This window comes from Cupressus sempervirens, chromosome 10, assembly GCF_028749045.1.
Source record: "Cupressus sempervirens isolate cs-2001-9-10 chromosome 10, ASM2874904v1, whole genome shotgun sequence".
NCBI lineage: Eukaryota > Viridiplantae > Streptophyta > Pinopsida > Cupressales > Cupressaceae > Cupressus > Cupressus sempervirens.
In genome coordinates this window covers 678,810,803-678,833,400 of record NC_143127.1, presented here as the reverse complement: position 1 = coordinate 678,833,400, position 22,598 = coordinate 678,810,803, and the positions used below count along the sequence as shown (strand labels likewise).

The window sequence follows — 22,598 nt, the reverse complement described above, 5'->3', positions numbered from 1 at the left end:
TATTAAAAAAAATTAGTGGGAGGGTGGTTTGACCACACCCCCCATCCCTGCCATGCTTCAACAATTGTGCAACTACTATCGCAGACTGTGGCAATAGTGGTACAATGTATCACTGTGGCCACAAGCCAAGCATGCTAGGGTCGACCCTTTTAAGGGAAGGCTATTGGCCCTGTTATGATGCATTTGAAAAAAAAAAATTCTAAATTTAGTTTTTGTGTATTAAATTTAGATTTATTTAATTTTTAATTAATATTATATATTAATAATTTTTAAATAATATTTCTTAAATAAATTTTGATTAATTAATTATAATATAGTTATTACATATAATTATATACATAATTAAATTAAATTTATGAATTTTTTACTAAACTTGATAATTTTCAATCAATCTTATTTTTTTAAAAGAGGGGTATTTAATGTGTTTAGATTCATCACGATAATGAATTGTTATATAAGATTGATATTACATTATTGAAAGATCATTAGTTATAATTTTAATGATATAAATAATCAAACTTTACCTCTAGAGTATTTAGGAGATTGATTTAAAATACTTTGGGGGTAATCCTTATTTTATTTAAACAAATACATGGGTTAACTATAGGGTAAATGGGAAATCTTCTTAATTGAAAATATACTTTGAAATGGAAACTGAAACCTTATAATTAACTTAGCCATGTGATTTCAAAACAAACCAAAACATGAAACTTACATCTTACTTTTGTAAACTATCTATGTTTGGGGTTTGGGGTTGACTAGATTGTTGACAAGTTATAGGATGTCTACCAGAGGCTCAAGGATTTTTTGAGTGTGGTATCATGTTGGCTCGATCTTGATTACTTTTACTTAACCATGGTATGTGATGGTATGCTTTATGTTGAGTTTGATTATATTGTTGATTACTATTTCTAGTGCCTTTGTGGGATGGCAAGATTTATGCTATGAGATATTTGACTTAACCATTCTTGAGTGATTGATCAATATTATTGGGATACTTTCTAATTGCTCATTGAGAACGGATGGATATTGTGATTTATCATTGATGCTTTCCAATCACTTGTATAGGACTAAGGTGAATTTTACTATGATTCTATGATTTGTGATTTCATGATCTTAGGGTAGGTTATCTATATGTAATGTCAAGAAGTGGCTTGCAATGGGGGTCAGGGCCCTAAGTGGCTGCCAGGGTAACTCATTGTAAGTTGTTTAATAAGTGAAAACATTACACTAAATGAGAGTAAAATAAACCTAATAAGAGTCTTTGTATGTTCTTTTCCATGCCTCAAGTGCTAATACAGACTAGGATGGAAGTAGAGAGAACACTTGGTTGCAACCTTGCATCCGTAGTATGCCTTTTCAGTATGAGAGGATACTAGCAGCTGCATAGAGATTACTAGGGAGCTAGAGTCCTAAAAGACTACTAGGGTAACTCTAGCATGATTCGTGCAATTACACTTGCCCACTTACATAGTAGGTTTCCTACATGTCTTGCATGCCTTTGGGTATAAATGTTGACCTATCTTGGAACCCTTTGAGTTAGAATACTTATAAGATTTCTTGGACTTAGAGAATATTTTGATATTTGGTTTGATATCCTATTTGGGACTTTAGATTATCTCCTTAGTGCGGTGGGAGTGGGCCATTTAGGTTCCACACAGTTAGGTGGTAGTTCTTTTTCACTCTCACCATTGAGATTCATTTGTAGTCACCATAGTTGGAGCATTCCTTGTCTGCATTTACTTTCATTCTTTCTATACATCATTATGATGAATGGTTATATTTCATGATGGATGTTATATCTTTTATGATGGATGGATGTATCATGTATGGTGGATGGTTTCATTTTTTTTATTGTAATTGTATCATGTATTTGAGGAGGAGGATGTACTTGTATTTCTACATATGTATACTCTTTTAGGCTTTCATACCCTATGACATGTACAATGGATGATTGAGCATTCAGAATTTCATTTGCCAAGAGGCATTCAGAACAAATGTATATTATTTAAATTGACATTAGACTTTATTATTATTCTTTCATATGGATGTGGTATTTGATGGATGTAGTATTAATTAAATTTAAATGTTATTTAACATCGTGGGATCCTTAAGGAATGTAACCTATTATGTATGCTTCTAGTTGATTATATGCTATTGCTTCCACTACTATGTGTTTGATGTGTATGTTATTCATGTTGTTCAAAAAAAAAAGTTTGCAAATTTAGTAAAACTTTAGGTTATTTCTTTTGGATCCCTTGGTGGGGCATTACAACATTAGATAGAGGTTTTTAAGGACAATCTTTATATGTATCCATGTTTATAGTCTATATAAATATATTCCTTTCACAATTGTTTAATCTTTAACCATGAAATTGGTGTTTGACAAAAGCTATTATACATGCTAATAGTTATTCTCAATGCAGATTTATCTCTTTTATCAATTATATGCTTCATGTAATAAAAAGGTGTTGAAAGCAACCTTTATATGTGTCAATGGTTATTCTCAATGTAAGTTTATCCATTTTATCAATGATTTGCTCCACCTAAGAAAAAGTAGTTTGAAAGTGCATCTTTATAATAAAATACATTAAGTAGAATTTAAGAAGATTTATTTTTTCAACCATAAAATATTAGATTGATGTTGATTGAAGGTTGGCTCTACCTAAAAGAAATGTCTAAATACAATTATTTTCATAAATTCTAGCTAATAAAAAGTTGTCGAAAACAACACATAATTTAATGAAAATGATTTATCTACCTTAAACTAAAAGATAGGTTGATGCTGACTAAAGATATGGAAGTTTCAGAAACAAAAAGTGGTAACTACCTATAGATTCACCAACTATTTATTTTGAATAGAGAATACAAATGATATATCAACCGCAAATAAAAAACATGCATTAGCACTACTAAAAAATGTGGAGATTTTTGGAGCACCCTGGTGAGTGTGTAGATGTGGAGTAGATGAAGTGGAGGGAGGCACTGAGATACATTGTCAACCAATAATATAATTACAACCTAAAAAAATTTATGCATACTATGTGAGAACTCAATTCAGTTTGAAGGCCAACATCTCAAAAGTAGATTAAGCTTTCCCTTAGAGCATCTTTGGTATGTTCTATTGAAGGACAAGGTCAACAACTATCTTATATGTGGCTTTCATAGGATGAACTGAATCATAGAAAATGCTGGTTGATGTATTTCTACAAGTTATTAGAGTTTTTGCATTGCAAATGGGCCCAACCTCTATCAATCTTGTTCCACAACAACCCTTATCTATTATCTCCATTCCTACAATTACAAATAGAAATTAAATGACTTCAACTATCTCTAAGCCAAAAAAATATGATTAGTAGGAAATATTTTTTACAGCAAGTGTTATCAGGATTTAATTGTGTAGTTTTAAAGTGGAATTCATCAAAGTGAAGCACCCAGATTTATCGGGAGGTCACTTATCCTGCTACTATTAAGAGTGTTCAAGATGGAGTATTATATAATGGGTGACCTCCCCAGAAGTTCCAGTGCTTCACCTCTATGAAAATCACCTATATCCAAAAAGTGCTAAGTGTTCCATTTATTCTCATGAGAAATAGGTTTGTGTGTGGAACACATCAATAAATTTGACCACTACATAATTGAATTCTGATAGTAATATCAAATATATAATGAAGGATTATTTATGATGTCTAATAGATAGTTATAGATATCAGCGTGCTCCACTGTAATTCCTAGAAGATGAGCTTGCAATCCATTGAGAATTTTCTTATATTTCTCATTGTAGGAAGATGAAATATAATTAAATTTCTCAATACATCCTTTTATTTTTTGTTCCCCATGGAATTTTTTCTCTGCTAGCATGCATCCCAAGGGTGTGAGAAATATAAATTAAATTTAAAACTCACAACCCTAAACCTAAAAAATTTTCTCAGCACATGAAGGTGTCAAGTGCTAATTTTTCTTAGCACTTGAAGGTCCCAAGTCACAGATTCCTCGGTACTTGATGGTGTCGAGTGACAAGTTGCTCGACACTTGAAGGTGCTGAGTGATAGGTAACAGGTGCTAAGTGAGCTTGACACACAAAGAAAATGTAGTAGGTGCTGAGTTAGCTTGGCATTCAAAGAAAATGCTCGGCAACAATGGATTTCGAGGAAGCTTGACTCCAACTGAGAAAAATTTATAACTTAGAAAAATTCTAACGTGAATGCTTTCACCATTAAAAATAGAGATCCAAGCTTTAACCTTTAAAACAAGTTTCTCAAAAAATATTGAATAGAAGAGGAAGAACAATAGATTCAGGCATGCTTGCTTGCTTTTCTATTCAACTGAGATATAAACTATTACAAAATTTGGGAGCATTCGGCTTCAACCAAAAAACCCTAAAAAATTCAAACTGATGAAACTTCAACCTTTAAACTTTAAACTTGCAGCTCTAATGGTTGCATACAATAGCACCTAGAGCAATCACTGCTTCATAGGTCAAACCACACAATAAACTATGAACTTATAGAATGACCAGAGAAGAAACACATGCAACTGCAGGAACAAAATGAACTTTCTTCTTTCTCTGCACTCTGACGACTGGATTTGTTGATCAACTTCTTTCTTCTTCCTTCTCTATAACTTCAAATTTTCTCTTCCTCTAACTTCTCTCTATTTGGTCAAATGAATCAGAGACATTCCTTTTGTTTTCTACCACACAAAATTTCCCTGTCTTTTACAAATTTGAAAAAACTCACCTAGCCATATTAATTTTTCTGGTTGTTTTGCAATCTGTCAGGGATGGTAGGTGGGCATTTGTCTCTAGGGGCAAGAAAACCACTGCATTAAATTCCAATACTCCCCCTTTGTCCTGAGCCAAACAAAACAAGGATCACTACTGATCTATATCAACTACACCAAGACACTCTCTCAGGTGTACAAAAGTTCCAATGCCTAATGGCTTTGTGAAAATGTCTGCTAGCTACTGCTCAAACTTACAAAATTCCATCTTGATATCCCCATTTTCTACCAATTCTCTGATGAAGTGATATATAATCTCAGTATGCTTGCTTCTACCATGGAAGACTGAATTCTTGGACAATGTAATTGATGAGATGTTGTCACAATAAATTGTGGTTCCATCCTTTTGCCTTTCATTCAAATTTGTCAAGATCCTCCTTAGCCAAATTGCTTGACATGTTGCTGCATTTACTACTATGTATTCAACCTCTACTATAGATTGAGCAACAATAGGTTGCTTCTTGGATGCCCATGAAATTACAACCGATCCCATATGAAACATGTATCCATAAGTGCTCTTTCTATCATCTAAACTTCCAGCCCAATCACTATCTATATAACCAACCAACTTGAAATCATCATTTGCAGTATAGAAAATCCCAAATCCCTTGGTACCTTTCACATACCTTAGGATCCTCTTTCCCGCTTGCTAATGGGAATCCTTTGGTGTTTCCATAAACTTGGAAATTAGACTTATTGCATGCATTAGGTCTGGCCGAGATGTAGTCAAATACATTAGACTTCCAACCATACTCTTCTATAGTGTTGGATCCACTCTTTTGATGTTGTCTTCTTTGCTCAACTTCAGACCTATTATTGTTGGTGTGGGGGCTGCCTTACTGTTCTGTATTTTAAATATCTCCAATAACTGCCTTGCATATTTTTCTTAAGAGATGAAGATGTCATCATGCATTTGTTTTACTTCTATGTCTAGAAAGTATTTTAAGATACCTAGATCTGTCATCTCAAATTCATTTTTCATGCCCTCTTTGAACTCACCAATTAGAGTCTTGTCATTACTAGTAAAAATTAAATCATCTACATACAAGACAACAATCAACACATTTCCATTTTTTGCCTTGATGTAGGGAGTTGGCTCACCATTGCTTTTGCTAAAGCCATTGCTCATCAAATATGAGTTAATCCTATAGTACCATTCCCTTGGAGCTTGCTTGAGCCCATAAAGATCTCTCTTCAATCTATATACTTTATTCTCTTCACTTGCAACTTCATAACCAGGTGGCTATTCCACATATACTTCTTCTTTCAATACACCATTTAGGAAGGCAGACTTCACATCCATTTGAAATACCTTCCATTTGTGTTGAGCTACAATTTCTATGACAGCACGAATAGTTTCCATTCTTGCAACTAGGGCATATGTCTCATCATAATCTCTATCATATTGCTATTTGTAGCCCTTGACTACTAGCCTTGCCTTATGCCTATCAATCTTGCCTTCAGCAGTGCATTTGGTCCTGTAGACCCATTTCACTCCAATCACTTGCTTCTTGGAAGGTAATTCAATTAGCTCCCATGTCTCATTCCTTTCTATAGCATCTATTCCTCATTCATGGCCTTACACCATTTATTCTCTTTAATAGCTTCTTCAAAATACATTGTATCACTATGAGAAAATAATGTAAAATTAAAACTCTCATTAAAATCTTCATACCTTTCATCTTGGTATATCTCCCTAAGACTCTTTGTCTTTCTTGGTAACAAGGAGGAGAGTGTGGGATCAGAATCTTCATTGCTGCTACTTTGCTGACCAGCTTAGTCTTCACTGGTACTCAGCACTGACACTCAGTCATGCGTAGAGGAGCTCGACAATGATCAAGGTTACTTGCCTTTTCTTCTATTTTCTCCTTCTTCTTGCTATACATCAGCATCTTCTTCACTCATTATGGGCACTTCACTTGAAGTGCTTGGTGACTCATCAATTGGACCATACCGAGACTGATTTTCCAAAAATTCTACATCTCTTGAGAGAGTCATCTTGTTGTTCAATGGGTCATAAAATATGTATGCCTTTGATTCTGAGTTGTACCCTATGAAGATGCACTTCACACCTTTGTCATCTAATTTCTGCCTTCTCTATTTAGGCACATGTGCATATGCAACACATCCAAACACCCTTAGGTGTTCAACTATCCATCTTCCTCGTGACCATGCTTCCATTGGAATTCTATCACGGACTGCCTTTGTAGGACACCTATTAATTAGGTAAATTGTTGTTGCCACAACCTCTCCCCAAAATTCAATTGGGAGACCTTTCTCTTTTAGCATGCTCCTTGCCATTTCAATAATGGTCCTATTCTTTCTTTTAGCCACTCCATTCTGTTGTGGTGTATAGCTGGCTGTGAGCTCTTTCCTTATGCCATGTTTCTTGCAAAAATTTACAAAAGAATTGGAGGTATACTCCCCTCCTCTATCTAATCTGAGGACCTTCATATAATGTCCACATTCTGTTTCAACCTAGGCTTTAAATTCTACAAATTTATCAAATTCTTTAGATTTATTCTTTAAGAAATACACCCATGTACTATGACTAAAATCATCAATAAATGTCATGAAATAAGTACTCCCCCCAATGGAAGTAACTTGCATAGGATCGACTAGGTCAGTATGCACTAACTCTAATGGATATCTAGCCCTCCTAGAATTTCTAGAATTAAACGGAAGCCTATGTTGCTTACCCAAAATAGAAGCCTCACACTTGTCGCATGAATTTCCTATGCATGGAAAACCTTTTACCATTCTTTTATTTGATAACAAATTTAAACCAGCATAGCCAAGATGACCATACCTAAGGTGCCATAGCTATGAGGGGTATTCAATCACACTCTTTGGAGCTGATTGTGTGTGAGGTGCAGCACCAACTTGAGATGAGAAACATGTCTCTATCCTCAAGGGAAACATTTTGTTATTTTTCATTTGAATTGCTGCAAGTAAGTTCTTGCTTCCATCCTTTTCATGAATGACACACATGTCATTCGCCATCAAAACTTTGTATCCATTTTCAATGAGCTAACTAATGCTCATCAAATTGTGCTTCATACTAGGGGAAAAATACACATTTTGTATTTCCTTCTTCTCACATTTCTTGGTACGGACCATAATAGATCCTATGCCAACAACTAGTAGGGTTCCATTGTTACACATTTTAATCTTGGATTTGAAACTCTTGTCAATAAATGAGAACAAGGTTCAGGGTAAACTTTAAGAAAGCCACCTCCAAAAAACAATATAAAATATTGGCGAATATTTCATTATTTTGAAAAAAAAAATTATTTATATTGCTAAAACTCTCAATTTTTTATTCTAAGTATGATTAATTTTGGCGATTATTTTTGAATCATAATTTTTTTTGTATAAAATACTGACAAATCTCAATAATAATTTGAAGTTCATTAGTCACCATGGAATATTACAAATCAAAATTGAACATTTTTTTACCTTGTGGAATATTATGAGAATCGTTACATATACTTTAAATCAATAGTGAATAATAAATATTGGTGATATATCCCTAAATTAACTAATAATTATGATAATTATTGGTTAGTTCAATTTAATTGCTCCAATAATATATTGTATTTAGGTTACTCAAATCTATTCATGTAACGAATATTGTGGTGAATATTTGATTTTAAATTTTTCAATAAAATAAATTATTGAGCGATTTTAAATATTCTAGAATTGAATTTTATAAAACTATGGTGATTTAGGTTGTATCAAATCTTAAATTATTAGCCAAAATACTAGCCAAAAAATTCTAAAATTAGCTACAAGGTTTCAATACCACTCATGTGGTTGCTACATCCACTGTCGAGGTACCAAACCTCAGAGCTTCCTTCTTCACCAACATTACACATGATGAAAGTAGTGGCATTGTTTCCACTTCCCATATTCACATTAGCCACATTTTCTTGCCCTAACTGATCATTTTACTTCTTCCAACATTCACTTGCATAATGCCCATATTTATGACAGTAATAGCATCCTACATTACTCTTATTTGAGTTGTAGTTTTTCTTACCTCCTCTTGAAGTATTTTGTGAGCTACTTGCTCCATCTGCTCTTCCTGAGCTTTCTGCTGCAGCATTTCTTTGTCCTCCATTTCCTTGGCCTCTACCTCTAGAGTTTTTGCCTGAGCCATTTCTTCCTCTCCCCCTTCCTCTTGAATTCGAATGAGCCTTGAATGCTTTCTCTTGGGAAGAAAAAGATGTAGATCTATTGATCTTATGCTCATGGGTTTGAAGAGTACCCATCAACTCATCCATTGTCAAAATAGTGAGGTCTTTTTTCCTCTTCTATGGTCATGACCAAATTGTCATATTTATGAGGTAAACTCCTCAATATCTTTTCCACTATCCTCTACTCTTGATAGTCTTCTCCATTTGACTTTAGTTGGTTAATCACATTGGAGGTCCTTGAACTGAAGTTTGCAACTGATTCATTCTCCTTCATTTGAAGGTTCTCAAACTCCCTCCTTATATTTTGTAGCTTTACTTTGCGGAATTTATCACTCCCCTTGAAGTTTGTCTCAAGGATAGCCCATGCTTCCTTTGCATAATTTTTTGCTGCAATTTTGGAAAAAATTATCTCTGTCATTGCTGCCTCAATAAGACTTAATGCCTTTTCATCTTTCCTCCTTGACTCTTTCAAATGAGTCTTTTGTGCATTTTTTAGGGTAGCATACTGAGTTGGTTCTATCACATCATTGAACCCATTAGCTAAAAATTCCCTCCAATCATTTGTAACTATTATGGTTTTCATCTTCTTTTCCCATGTATCATAGTTTTGCCCATTGAATGGTGGTGGCTGCTGCCAAATCTTTCCTGCATCTCCTGCCATGTCAAAAATCGCAGAAAAAACTTTTCCTTAACTCACTGTGGATGTGGGGCCTCAAAGCTCTAATACCATGTGAGAAATATAAATTAAATTTAAAACTCACAATACTAAACCTAAAAAATCTTCTCGTCACATGAAGGTGTCAAGTGCTAGTTTTGCTCAGTACTTGATGGTGCTGAGTGATAGGTTGCTCGACACTTGAAGGTGTCGAGTGAGCTCGACACACAGAGAAAATGTAATAGGTGCCGAGTTAGCTTGGCACTCAAAGAAAATGCTTGACAATAATGGATGCCAAGTAAGCTCGGCTCTAACTGAGAAAAATTTATAACTTAGAAAAATTCTAAGGCGAATGCTTTCACCATTAAAACCAGAGAGCCAAGCTTTAACCTTTCAAACAAGTTTCTCAAAAGACAATGAGTAGAAGTGGAAGAACAATAGATTCAAGTATGCCTGCTTGCTTTTCTATTCAACTGAGATTTAAACTATTAGAAAATTTAGGAGCATTTAGCTTCCACTAGAAAACCCTAAAAAATTTGAACTAATGAAACTTCAACCTTTAAACTTTAAACTCTCAGCTCTAATGGCTGCATACAATAGCACCTGGAGCAATCACTACTTCACAGGTTGAACCACACAATAAAATACGAACTTACAGAATGACCAGAGAAGAAACATGTGCAACTGCAGGCACGAAATGAACTTTCTTCTTTCTCTGCACTTTGACAACTAGATCTGTTGGTCAACTTCTTTCTTCTTCCTTCTCTACAACTTCTGATCTACTCTTCCTCTAACTTCTCTTTGTCTAGTCAAATGAATCAGAGACATCCCTTTTGTTTTCTACCACACAAAATTTCCCCCTCTTTTCCAAATTTGAAAAAACTCACCTACCCATATTAATTTTTCTAGCTATTCTACAACTTGTTAGGGGTGGTAGGTGGGCATTTGGCTCTAGGGGAAAGACAACCACCACATTAAATTCCAACAAAGGGAGGGAGTCGAACCATGCCTAGTTTACGTACCCTGAGTTTGTTGATCTCTTGTTTAAAAAAATTAGGGTTTTCCTTAAAGTTGTGTTGCGGGAAAATCTATTCTATATATGGTAATGGAATTAGTTTATAGTTTTACCTCAATGAAGTTGTTGTAGATTTGAAGTAAAAATTCTTGGTACTGTTGGATGATAAACTGATTTCTTCTATTGGGAATAGAAAAATAATTGAGTATAAAGTCGTTGGAACCTACAACTAGTAGAAATATGGCTTCCTCAATTATGTTGGATGAATTTTCTACTCCCACCATATTTTTGAAGTGCATCTTGTATGCCTTGAATAACTCAACTTGTTTCCACATTGGTATCGCACTCTATAGGAAGAGCATACATTTTCTTCAAAACTATTGTAAATAACTAGAGGACGAATGTAGATGTTGAAAATTAAATATCAATTTTAAAGTCATTCTTTCAATTGCACTTGTGGCCACTTTGTCCTTATCTAGAAAGTTATAATTAATAAATTGTATAACTAGCTATTATGTCAAATATATAATACATCTCATTTTGAATCATAAAAAAAAATTAATTGAAAATCTAAGTTAACAATTTTTTTTATATTCATTTAATGTTACAAAAACATATTAGTGTTTTCAAAATTTGATTTTTTTAGTTGAAACTAATATATTGATGTGCAGTGCATTTTTATAATTGATTTTATATTTAGTTTTTTCAACCCTTCATATATGATGTATTTATAAAAAATCAATAATAATTATTTTAAAATAATCATATTATGAAATGAGTTAAAATAATTAATTTAACATTAATCTAGTTGAAAAGGTTGGAATATAAAAATCCTTGGAAAAAAGCTCTTATAAATTAAATTAATTCAGCCAATTTATATAGAGTCTAAAATTTATAAATAAATAAATGAACCTTAGAAATATTTGAGTTACTAAAAAATTATTGTTTTTGATTGGCAAGAATTAATTAAAGTTTCAAAGATAGTGAATGCAAAACTTAATAATAATTAATAATGATATTAAACTAGCATTCAATCTTTAAGTTTTAGGCAAACCATAGTCATAAATAATTGTGAAGACATACAATAATTTATTAATATTAATTGAAAGACTATCTAAATAATTTAATTTAGAAGTTTCTGCATAAAATTCAAGGAGTGATATTATCTTATAAACTTTTAAATTTATAAATAATAAGAATACTTTTTCATTAGTTTTTATAGGAAAAAATGTAAGTAACAAAAAAAAAAGCAAAACCTAAATGATTAGGATTTCTTAATAGCTTCCCAATTATTGACTAGATTGTGTTAATAGTGTTATTTTGTTCATTATTATTAAAGCTCAAAAAGAAATTCAACTTCACCAAGAGAATAGAAGAGAAGATGTGTTGAATTACGTTGGTGCTTGCTTTGCCTTTAAATTGCATGCTCTAATGTTTCCTATGGTTACAAGAGATAATAAATACATGTCTCAAAGCATAACTTATACTTTGATTTTGATATTTCAATTAAATAAATTATTGTGCCCATAATTATTGAAGTATCGTGTAGTCTTTGTTCTCCACTAATTTTCTTCTTGTTCATGTGCTTTAAATTAGAATGTGGGACTCACTTGGTCACCATGACATTAATGAGACCTTTCCAATATGTTTGAAGTGTGTCAATTATATGGATTAATAAGATATGAGAAATGACTTTTTAATGTCAAGAGGCATCCTACAATAGTAGTAGGTGCATAACTGTGTTGAGGTGAATGGATGAAATGTAATGTAGATAGAGCATTCTAGAAAAATATCATCTTATGGTTACACACACAAAAATAAATTTGAAAATATATGATTTATCAAAATTAAAAATATAAAATAAAAGTCAATTAGGAAAGAGGCAAAACCAATAACTTCAAGGCTTGATGGAGTTCACAAATAATTAATACAGAGTGAATGCAAGTGACCACAAAAATCAAAAAACCACTTAAAATTTTGATGAACATGATCTAAGATAGAGTCATTCTTAATTTGTCACATAACCAATGCCAAAGTAGAGGGGGTCTCTTTCACTGTCTGAGAAGAGACCTAAAAATTCTTTCTTAACTTCCCTATTTTTTTTTCTTGTATTTGAATTTCTCCTAGAGGGTGTTGCAAGAGGTCACCTTATCTATCATCTATTTGATGAAGGTGCTTATATTCACAAGCTCCTTTCTCACTTAGTTTTGGTTGGATTAGAAATTGTCTAGAAGAAAAAGCATATCCTATTTCTCCCAATTGAAGGAAATCAAAGTCTTCAATCCATTATCTTGATCTTTTATAATTTCCTAATTTCCTAATTATCTAATTTCTTGGAAAGATCATCAAGAAATCTCAAAACTTGATCATCATTTATGATTTTTTACAAAAGCTTCCAACTTGTTAATATTTATACTTGTTGTATGAAGCTGAGCTATAAGACACTCAATAATGATTTTTTAATAGTTATACAAGATGCATAGTAACATCAAAGTAACAACAAGGTAACATCAAGAAATTTCCTAGAAGAAAATGCATATCCTATTTCTCCTTATCAGAGGAAATCAAATTCTTCAATAAATTATCTTGATCATCTAATTTCTTGGAAAGCTCATCAAAAATTTTCCAAACTTGATCATCATTTATGATTTTTCACGAAGGCTTCCAACTTGCTAATACTTATACTTGTTATATGAAGCTGAGCTATAAGACACTTGATAATGACTTTTGAATAGTTATACAAGATGCATATTTGTTGGTATCTCTAACCATTGTTGTCTATTAGTGTTAAACACTTAGTCATTTACAAAGTAGAGCTAGATATTCAACACTACAATCGAGCTACTCTATATAGGTTGTCATGTACATAAGTACACATGTATCAAGCTCTATAGGAATCAAGTAAGTGTATGGTGACTGATAATTTTCTATACAAGCTGAGATCAACATATACCAAGCATTTGCAAGCATACAAGTTTTGAGTCACATAGTACATGTTGAGCACAATACAAACCGAGCAACATCAATGTCAAGTATCAAAAAATAGTAAAGGCTAAGAAATGCAAAGTATACACAAAAGTAAAGAATGGTACAAATTTTAAGGTAAATTATTTTCAAGCCAACATAGAAGGAACATTTAATATATGTAGAGGTTGTTATAGAGAGTTTTATGCATTTATGATATAGATCATGCAAATTCCTATGTTTTGTAATCAATGATTCAAATGAAGTGGAAAAATATGAAAGTATCTACAAAAATCTTTATGAAACTCTTTAAAAGGAGAAGATCTTAACCTAGATCACATGGTGGCAATGAAGAGAAGAGAAGAGAGTGTATGCGAACAAGGAGTATTATGCGATTGATGAAGAGAAAGATTAAGATTAGATTAGAAGTCAAAAAAAGTATTGTGTTATCTCTTAACAGACTAAGTGATCTATTTAGAGTAGTAAAGGGAAAGAAAATTTTTATCTAATAAGAAGAGAGGATCAATTTATAAGGAGAATAATCAAAATTAGCATATAGAGCATACTGACAGTTAGCTACTGAATCAATTCTAACTAACTTGAATTAGGGTAAATATCTTAATATATTTTTGTAAATCTCCTAACAGATTCCTTACTTTATCATAAGTCTTAAATCCTCTAACAAGGTGAGACCTAGTAGTCCTCTCTTAACAAGGAATACCCCTCACATGGTAGATCATATATTATGATCAAACATTATAACCCTAGTAGGTTAACTTTATTACTCCAATGGTGAAGATTTTTGGGTGTCATCCCCACCCCACTTTTACGTTCACCTTGGAGGGTTTCTAGGTAACAAATATTGTGTTTTGTGTTTATTTTCATACATGTGATAGATTAGATTTACAAGTTACAACAATTTTATTATTACACATTTTACAGACATAAGATAAAGTGGTGAATATGTGAATTAATAGTTGAAAATAAAAAAGTTCTTAAGATTTTGATTTAGTCCACTCACAGTATCTTTCTATTCTATTTATACTTCCATCAATTAAAAATTGGTGTTAGAGCATTGGTTCTCTGAGAGAAGATTAATTTCTTGGAGATTAGATCTTGGAGATGGAAGCTTTTAAACTAGACAAGGCTATTGAGAAGTAGGTGATTGACATCCAAATCATAATAAAAAAACTTGAGATAGCAAGACAAGATTTGAAGAGATACCTAAAAAGAAGAAAGGAACTGGCTATCCAAGATAAACAATTTTTATATGAAGAAGTTGAGATTGAAGGAATGTTTGAATAAATCAATCCAAATGACAAAGCATCTATAGATCTACATGAAAAGAACAAAATCCTAAATGAAGAAATAAGAGGGCTAGAAAGAGAACAAGAAATTTAATCAGTAAGATTATGTGAAGTGACTAAAAAAGAAGAAGAAATATGATGAAATAACTATTATTGAGGAAGATAAAAGAGTGATGGTTATCAAACTCAAATAAATGATATTAGATGTGTAGAATCTCATAAACTCACAACTGGACATGATGAATCAACTAATGCTTACAAATCATGAATTAAATCGAAAGGATGTCAAAATAAAAATGCTCAAATCAAAGGACATACTAAAGAATGAATTGAAAACTAAGAAAGAATCTATGGAGAGATTCAACAAACCAAAAAAAACAATGAAGTACTTTGAAGAACTTATGAAGTCATTTAGTAGCACTGATGGATTAGGATATTCATACACTGAGCAAGGAGAATCATCCAGGAATGGAGAGCTGAGGAATGCAAACTCAAAGGACAAAACAACATGCTATCACTATGGAAAACTTGGTCATACTAAAAAAATTTGTCAAAAAAAACATGGTACAAAAAATTATAAATCTAAGTATACTTGTTACTATTTTTATTACATGAAACAATGACATCAAATACATGAGTGCAGGTCAAGAATGATAAATGCATCTACTACACCTAGATTTGAAGGATACTACTATAACTATCAAAAGTATGGGCACATAGAATATGAATGCATATCTAAGAAAATATATTATTAGACAAATCAAAGGAAAAATTATGCACCTAGCAATGCATGTTCCAAATGTTAGAAGTTTGGACATATAAACAAGAATTGCAAGACTCAAGTGCATTCAGAAAATCAAACAAAAGACAAAGGTAAAAGAAACTCTTAGACATTGAACAAATAAATAAGGAGATGAATCAAAAAAGGAAAAAAGAAAGAAGAAGAGAGAAATAGTGGGACAAATGGAGTTGAGGTCACCCAATCCAATGGAGAAAGTGATCATGTCATTTCAAACTAAGCAAGAAAGGTATGTATGTAACTGTATACTTAATTGATATATCATACATCAGTTTCTTACATAAAATGTCCAAAGTTCATATTTCCATATATGAACATGCATAAGAATATATTTATGAAGGGTTGTTGAACATTAGTAAAAAATGTATATGTTGACAGAGCATTGCAACATAGACCGAGCACTTGAGAAGCAAAATGGTAGAGACTGACTAATATGGAAGAGACTGAGTTGAAAAGTAAAAACCTAGTTCAAAGACACCAATATCAACTAAGATAGCTAGCTTCTAAATACCTCAGTACATAACATTAATAGAGACCCTAAATTGATTAAGAGAAGGTATATATCAAATTTTGAAGGCATTGTATCATACCTTTCATACATACTTTAAGAGCAAAGAGTAATTTGACAATTTGAGTGACTAGAAAAGTGATCTAAACTATTCTAAGTAATTCAAAGAAGAAAGAAGAGAATTCAAATGCTAACAAAGGATATGGTAGCTTCATCTACTGTTGGAATTAGCCAAGAGGTTAGTAAAATGTAATTGGTAAAGAGTGACGTGTGTCCTCCACAAAATTTTTGTGCTATTCCAGAAATCACAATGAAAGGAGATTCAATGGGTGCATTATCTTCAATACTAGGAAAAGTGACTATGATCCATGATATGAGGAGCTATCATATGTGTAAGATAAAAGAAGTAGAAGATTATGAGATCAGAGAAGGATATGAGAAGTTATGTAATTTGAAGGATCTTGAAGGATGAATTTAAAGTTGATGAAAGGTAAGGGTTAACTCATTCCCTAGAATTTCCAAGGAATTTCAAAATTGAATAGATTAAAATTGTTTTGAGAAGAATCCATGAATTTTTTTAATAGAATGGACCCATAAAGATCATGAAGAAAATGATTCACAAAGTTATATTCTATCCAACCATATAAGAAGAAAGCCATGTGATACTTGAGTCAACATGAAATTGAATAAAACATAGGTGTCGAGTGGAATGGACAAGGTCTATCCATTACAAACATTTTTGATCCACTAATTGAATTTTCTATGATAGTTATAGCTCACAAATTTTACCAGTCAAGAAGATTGAATAGTGTGTCATGTATGGTAGTGGATCAAGCATTAAAGATAGTGATGAAAGATCATTAATATGATCTTGCCGAACTTCAAAGAATCCAATTAGTAGAGAAACTATCATCTATCAGAAAAGAAAAGAACTCAATGTGTAAATTTAGATCCCTTGTTGTATGTATTTTCTTTTATATCTAGAAATATTTTCCTAGTATTGGTGATGCTATTTGGGAGCAACACAAATTAGTTATAAGATAGATAAGTGAATACATTACTCAATTAGGAGCAAATTTTGAGAATGTCATGGATGCTTATTTTGAGGAATTCAAGAAAAGAATCAAGATGAGGATGAGAATACCTAATGAATTGGATATAAGGTATTATAATAACATATATTTTCTTGTAGATATAGATAGTACATTTATACAAGTAGTAAAGCCAAGGAAATCTTGGTTACAAAGTTTTTTATTAAGAAATTGATAGTGATTTAGTGAGTGTAAACATTATTGCACTATTGAAAGAAGAAATAAACACTAAGGATAAATCTTTTGGAAGACATGAGGAAGAAAAGGTAGGAATAACTATGAATATAAAGATATCTTCCAAGGAGAAGAAAAGGAAAAGAATGATTGAAGACTTAGAAGCAATATTGGGCACCCAAGTCAAGGGAATGAAACCATTACAAATTAAACAAGGTCTTGGACAAGATGAAGGAAAAGATAGTGGTGATAAGGAAGAGGAAGAAGAGGAAGGAGACAAGGGTAAAGCCCTAGTTGTTGTCACTCCACCGAGTAAGAAGGCTAAAGAAACTAAGAAGAAACCAGTGGTGACACCCCTATCTCCTCCACCACCAAATAAGCCAAGAACTAGGGCAACTGCTAGTGCCAAGTATATTCCAAAGAAGAGAGTACTAGAGACTATTGAGCCCAGTGCATCTAAAACAAAGAGAAGGAGATTGGTTAGAGGACCACCCAAAGGAAATAAAAAGTCTATTGATGAGGTATGTGTAGATCTAAGAAAATATTTAGGATTATCCAACTTTGGATTTGTAAAATATGATACATTGGATAATACTAATAGAACCAAAATTGAGGAGGCTATGGTAGAAATGATTGCAAATCATAAGCAAGCTCCTAGTGAAATTGAGAAGAAAATACCCAAGGAATTATATGATAGACTTGAAAGAAGATGGTAGTAGGTACAATAAGAAGAGAAAAAGACAAGGACTGAAATTTAGTCAGAGTTATGCCTGATCTATCCTAGGATCAACAAGAAGTATTTTTTAGAAAAGTACAGGAACAAATTTGTTCCTAAGTATATAATACTTTTTATTTTCCATAATAAAATGGAAGTTGTAACATAGCAATATGAATTTATTTGGACAAGAAGTTTTGGATTATCAACCAAGGGATTAGATATAGAGAAAGAAATTAAAACGGTGACCATCAAAGATGATCACAATAGTGAAGAAAGTTCAAGTGTGTCGAGTTTGCAAGGCAACATGTCACCAATATATACTGATACCCCTAACACTCTAGAGGCCGAGAAATCAAGGCTCACAAGCACAAAGGCATAAATTTATTTGAAGGACACAAGTGTAGTTAATAAAGCTACTTCAACACCTCATATTGAGAAAAATAAAGAGATGACTAGAGATCAATCAAGTGCAACCATTTTTGTCTCAAGCACTAAAGTATCAACATGATTGAGTGGTGAAAATCCCTCACCAACTCTTAGAGTAGTACTAAGCAACAAAAATCCTTTGGTGATTAGAGGAAAAAAAAAGATACCTCACCATATATAAAAGTGATTCTAGATGAAGTAATTGAGATGGCACAACTAATTTGGTGAATCTCACCTTGGAATAAACAATTTTGTTACAAATGTTTTGGAAAAAAAGAAAAGATAAGAAGAGCTAAGAAGAGAGTACAAACAAAAGTAGGTACTTTATGATGGGATATTTTTTGTTGATGCTAGTAATATGGAATCTGATGAGAAATTAATGGATAGTTTAAAAATAATATTGGAGAATAAGGTTGTGGATAAAGTTTCCATAACAATTTCTAAGAAGAAAGTTCAATTGCAGGGCTACATACAAGTTATGACAAAACTTCTACAAAAAGTACTGTAACATTTTGTTAGATGTGCCAAGATTCACAAATTGTATTTAGGCACAAATACACCAGATTAAGGCTAAGAGGAAGAGAACCAACAATATTATTTCATAGTCATTAAGGTCTAGAACTGATCCATACAATAAATTATTGAATGCTCAAGGCACATTGGTCAAGCTTCAGATAGCTAACAACAACATGAGATCTAAATTGATATCACATTCAAGAAATGTTGATATGTCACTTAGAGGTCATGCAAAGAGAGATGCAATCATTTTAGGATCTTAAAAAAGAAGATCACAATCTTTCAGTGGTATATTTTTCCCATGGGATATACTTGATGAGTTGTATTGTAACATTGTGATAATATTTCATGTAATTATTTAATACTGGGGAAATGAATTAAATTTCTAATATTAAATGTGGGGTCAATGGGTTAGGTAGCATATGGTTTATGTAATACCACTTGGCAGTTTTGTGAGACTTGCTACTATATAAGTAGCCACAAGGGTAGTTGTAGAGACAAGGTAAAAAGTGAGACAAGACAAGAGGGAAAAAGAGGAAGAGTCAAGTGGGATGAGGCTTGATAGGTTATCCAAGTGAGCATTTGTGAAGGTTGGAAGCATGGCATGGGATGTGTGAATTCATTTTTGTTCACATGGATTGCTTGGTAGTGGCTATGGCTTTGAAGGCTTCCATGGTTGTATTGAAATGGTGTTTTTGCTAAATATTACATGGTGATGGATGCTTTTGTGGGCCAGGTTTTTCCCTTAATGATGCTTTTCCAGGGTATATCTTGTGTAATATTTTTGTGGGTATGTTGTCCATTCTCTTGCAAGTGGATTTCAATTGCATATTTGTTTTAGATCTATTATGGGTTATGTGGAAATACTTATATCCTTTGTTACATGTTTCCTTACAAATTGTATTAGAGCTATGGTTTAATTATTGTAACCCTAGATTGAATCCATGGAAGTGCATAAGAGGAATAAACAAAGGGCAAGATATATGAGTTTTTAAATTTCAAATCTGAGAATTTTGGGTTTTCTATTATGATGGGATATTGATAGATTTTGGGCATGTGAAATTATTGGTCAAGTAGATTTTTTGGATATTTCATTTAAATGAGAGTTTTAGGGGGATCTTGTAATAATTATCTCTTGGGTAAAAATAAACCTCACCATTGGATTTAGGTTATATTATATGCCCTAGTTTGGCTATATTTAGAGGAAATAAAAGAGATTTTTATTTTCAACCCATGATGGCCATCAAATTTTATCTCGTTAGAATTTTTCTCACAAAAAAAAAAATCATTGTGAAAATGGTAAAAAGACTATCTTAGTAAAAAAATCATAACTTTTTCTCTTAGGATAGCGGATTTAAGACTTCTTATAGCTGTTAGAAAGGTAATGCAGAGCACTACAACTTGGTATAGGTCTGGTTATGTGATTTTGACATTTTGTTAGGTTATAAAAGTCCAAAAGTTAGATGTTGTTCATTTTGAGCACAAATTAAGGCATAACTTAGGCATATGGAGTTAGATCTTGGACTTTGAGTAGTCAATAGAAAGCTCTTGGAGAGCTCTACACATTGGTTTTGATTTGGTGTAGGTTTGGCATAATTTATTTGGTGATATATTAATTTGAATAGTATATCATATATTTTTTTATTATGGTAGCATTGTGTGTTTATGAAATAGTATGTTTGGAGATTTAAGATTTGATATCATTTTATACTCAGTTCATATTTTAGATTGGTCTCATGATGATATGATTATCAATGTTTGGTTTAGATACGTATGATGACTTGTTGGGTCTACAAGTTGTGCAGTGTTGTAAGAAGTCTATACTTATAGGTTGCATTTATGGCTTGGATATGGGTTGTCTTTTCCCATTGGTCTTTCATTATTGATGCATATTTAGATTGGTGACTTGTATTTGGGTTATCTATGTGCTAAGTCACATGATTTGCTAATTTTTCTTCATGTAGAAGGGATGAGATGTTGTTACTAGGCATAGTCATGGTGGAGGATTGTGGTTGACTATTTTATGCTGATAGGTTGGACATATGGAGAGTTAGTTTCTCAGTTCATGGATGTGATCATGGTGCCATGCATTTTGACATGACATGATTGGACATACAGGTACATCCTTGATGTTTATTCATTTGGATTCCTAATTTGGTTATGGTGGTGTATCTTCTTAGTTGAGGATCATGGTTATTTAGTTTCTTTTGAGTAGCACATGATGTGCACTTTGAGTTCTTTGACGGTTTAATGTCTTGATTGATTCTAATGGTTAGAGGATGGATTTTCATCATGATGTCATGGATAGCTTGGAAGCACAATTTAGTGGGAGCTTGTGATAGTGATGAAACTTGGAGGATCTTCATGTAGGAGATGGATTTTATGATGCCATGGGTTACTCAATACCATGATTGAGTGGGAGTTTTTGGCATTGATATATTTATTGAGTGTTTGTAGATGTTTGAGATTTGTCTTAGATCATGTTGCTGCAGAAGCATCTTTGATATTTGCATGGTGCACTTTTTTATCTTCATGGTGTGTCAAGATGGTTAGATCTTAATGAATCATGGGGTTCTTGGTTATCTTCATGGTGTGTGGAGATGGTTCTTCATGGTATGTGGAGATGGTTTTTTTCATGGTGTGTGGAGATGTTTGCATCTTGAGGACTAATGGGTTTCTTGGTAAAGGTGTGGTTTATGCTTTCATTTGACATGTTATCCTTGGTGTTAGGATGGTTTCATTATTATTTCATGGTATACTTTTGATACATATTTAATTTTTTGACATGTTATAGTATATTCATATGGAGCATGTTATCTATTTAGTTGCAATGGTTAGATCATGTTTTCATGTTTATGATCTTGAGGCCATGGTTGGAACTTTGACAATGATCTTGGTTTAGTTTCTTGGTATTGAGTACATTGATCATCAGCTAGATACTTTGTGATATTGCTATGTTGCATTTGGAGTTGGCATGGATTGATTGGTTATAGGTGCTCATGGATACTTAGAGATGGTGGTGATGCTATTTTATCTTTGAGTAGAGAATTATTTGTTGGGACAATTGATGGTTTCAATAGGAATTCTAAGGGGCATTCACCTACTACGAATTTGAGAGGAGATTGTAGTTGAGTCTTGGTTAGAGACTTGGATATCTTGATGAGTATTCGCATTCCCTACTCTTGGTCTACTCAATGGTTTACAACTTGAGAGGTATATCCCATTGTTCCTCTCAGGTGCATTATGTTTATGCTTGTCTTTCATGGATATGGATTGTGAGCTATAGTACATGAGTTAGTTCTGGAGGGTTCATTTGAGAGATGCTTTAGGATTGGTTATCTCCATTTTCATATGTTGATATGATGGCTGAGTTTGGGAGATGGTTTTATACTGTGCATATTCCTTGGATTAGGAATGGTTTATGAGTTTGATCTTCTTGTGAGA

The 22,598-nt window shown here is 32.7% G+C and overlaps 1 pseudogene; it reads right to left on the bottom strand.

Moving 5' to 3' along the window:
* Nucleotides 1-3,100: 3,100 nt before the first annotated feature.
* The window catches only part of LOC149535631 (GDSL esterase/lipase At2g42990-like), a 109,165-nt pseudogene continuing 89,667 nt past the window's right edge, over nucleotides 3,101-22,598 (bottom strand).